Here is a 3,184-nt window from a genome sequence, read left to right as displayed (position 1 = left end):
GTTCCAAAGAAGTTTCAAATACACAATCATCCTTATGAGCAAAACCGTTAGCAGAACATTCACTAGAGGTCATGCTACTATTTATTTGATCAATATTTTCAACATCATCACTCACTTGAGATCCATTAAACATATCACATACATCCTCAAGTGGTGGACGAATTTCACACATAAGTTGATCAACACAATTCCCACAAGATGATGTACTATCATTCAACACATTAGCTTCAACACTAGGTGGACATAAATTGATCTTACAAGAAGAGTCAATTTGGTCATCAATAGGATCAACTAGTGTATCCACATTCACAATATGTACATCATTATCAAAGGGTAAAGAATCAATAGATGATGTATTATCATTCAACACAATGGCTTTAACACTAGGTAGACTTAAATTGATCTCACAAGAAGAGTCAATTCGATCATCAATAGGATCAACTAGTGTATCCACACTTATAACAAGTACATCATCAACAAGAGGCAAAGAATCAATAGACTCACAAATACATAAGCTACCACTCATGCTCAATGGGATACTAGCCACACAATCATCGCCCACATGTACAAAAGTGTAAGAGTTTGTTATTTTACCTTTATGTTCTTGAGTACATTTTTCTTTGCCTTGGTTCGGATCATGGCAGGCCATTTTCTCCTTTGAGAATCTCACATCACAAGGGAGTTTGTCAAGCCTTCTCCCTTGATTCACCTCTTCATCTCTATTTTCCAAATTGAGATTTAGTGCACTAAACATTTGGCGCATATCTTCAATAAAGCTACGAATATTGTCATTGATACGATCAAACGTGGCATCAAAACTATAGGTAGCTATGGTACCTAAAAGAAAGAAAAAAACCTACAAAACAAACAAACAAGTTAGTTCAAATATCCTCACCAACTCTCTCACTCTCGGATTCTTACCTCACACTTGGTCTCACAAGTGTTGAATACTTGGCAATACTTGGCAAGTGAATGAGTGGTGAATATGCTTTGGTCTGAAATCAATTATTGTTTGATAATACTCAAATAAAATGATGTACGGACTTGAACCATCAAACCACTACAAATTTAAAAATGAGAAAAACACACAAAAATTGAAGACGCGAAACAAACGGACTCTAATCTAATTATCAAACTAGTAGTTAATTACTAGCTTACTAATTAGGGATACAATTGACTTATAAGAAACTAGAATAAAAAACTAGAAACTAGAAAATCTAATTTAGAACTCAATGTGGTTGTTCATAAAAGTAATGACGTGATAGCTTATGGTTGGATATCACTTTTCGGATTTTCAATTTTCCCCAAAACTTTGTTTCAGCCAAATACACTTAGGAGAAGAAGAAATTTCGTTTGAGAGGGAAAAATTGAAGGTTTGGAGCCCTTTTGGAGCTTCAAATGAATTCAAAATGGATTGGTCCACCCCTAATAAATGCAATTGTACTTGATTATTCCCTTTGTCTCTTCTTTCTTTTAGATGAGAATAAATATGCCAAGGAATATTAGTTCACAAACATCAAGTACACTCTCTTTATTCTCCTTTTTTGGATCAAACACACTCTTTGAATATTCTTCCTTAGCAAGACTTGATGAACATGGAAGAACAAGATGAATATTTAAGAGTTGACCAAAGTTTGACCCCTAACCAAATGAATCCCAGATTTGTATTTTCTTGTAAATCTAGGTTCCTTAGGCCAAGGTGAACTAAAATAACTAAAAATTAGCAACAAACCAACGTCCAACTTCAAAACCCACACGGATCTATGCTCAAAAAGTTTCAAAACACCATATCCATGGAGGTTCTTAGCTCAAACTCAACCAAATCTTGTTCCAAATGTAGATCTAGACTCCTTAGGTTCTAGGGAACAAGAATCTTACACTTTAAACCAACAAAACACACAAAAACAAAGTATATCTAAGATCTAAAAATCTATCAAAACACAAAGACGGGTTAAGAATTTTTTTGTGAGATTTTCAATTTTCTACACTCTTTTTTGTTGATTTTCTTCAAGGTAATCAATAATCCAAGACTTAGGGTTGTTCTACAACCCTAAAACATGGCTTTGATACCAAATGATACAAGAAAAGACTAGGAATTCACGAAATAGATACTAGGATGCAAAAACCAGCAAACACATAAAAGGAAAAACAGCACAAAGAAAGGGGATGAAGAAAAAGATTTGCATAAAAGTAAAGATAGATAGAATGACCTTCACTTCCACCAATGAATATCCATAGAAGGTGTATCAAACCTTCAAACACACATCACCAATGTGAGATCAAACCTTCCTCTTAGGTGGACCAAAGGAGCTCATACTCCCTCAATCACACCTTTCTTGCCAATTGATCAACATAAGTGAAATCCATCAAATGTGTTAATCTCTCAAGTTTTGATGTCTTATCCAAGACCTACACTAATATGGATTATCCAAGCCCTACACTAAGCAAGAAACTAAACTAAGAGTAATACTCAATTTCAATTCATCAAAGTCTAATGAAAAATAAGCCTAAGAAGTCTATTTATACTTATTAAATTAAAGACCAAAATACCCTTAATGAAAAGGGGCTCCTATGAAGTGTAAAGAAAAAGCATAAAAAGACCATTACACCCTTAATGAATGGGTGATCATGTAGTGTTTTGATGTGGTCTTCTTCACACTTCAACATATGACTTTCCTTGAATCCTTTTGGTCTTCACAATTATTCTTCAACACTTAGACCTCTCGGGCATCTCATCAAGGGAAGCTTTCAAGCAACCTTCCATACACAAGATTGTTCTATTGTGGGCTTAAAATGGGTCCCCCATGCATGCTATCGTGCCCTCAATGTGACCACAATTGGGTTCTTCTTGTGGTGGCCTCATAGGATGTCTTCAAAAGCTAAGGTGGCCATTTGACTTGTATCAATTAGTCAAGATGGTCATAGCAACGCGATTGCAACACAAAATCATAGTTGCCAAGTTGCAGTCACTAACAGGTGTTGTAACACCTTGATTTTTCTAAATCGGAATGCTACATGGTGCTTATAACCCCGAAGGACCACAAGCTAACCCATGATTGATATCTGTACCTGTACACTGCAATATATGACATAATAATGTCGAAAAACATAAACAATAGGCCATAAGGCTTAACTGAATAAAATATCTGACAAACGTAATATCCATAAGGGTGGAAAATACCCA

This window comes from Capsicum annuum, chromosome 11, assembly GCF_002878395.1.
Source record: "Capsicum annuum cultivar UCD-10X-F1 chromosome 11, UCD10Xv1.1, whole genome shotgun sequence".
Taxonomy (NCBI): domain Eukaryota; kingdom Viridiplantae; phylum Streptophyta; class Magnoliopsida; order Solanales; family Solanaceae; genus Capsicum; species Capsicum annuum.
The sequence above is the reverse complement of the archived record's forward strand: the minus strand, read 5'-3'. Positions refer to the sequence as shown.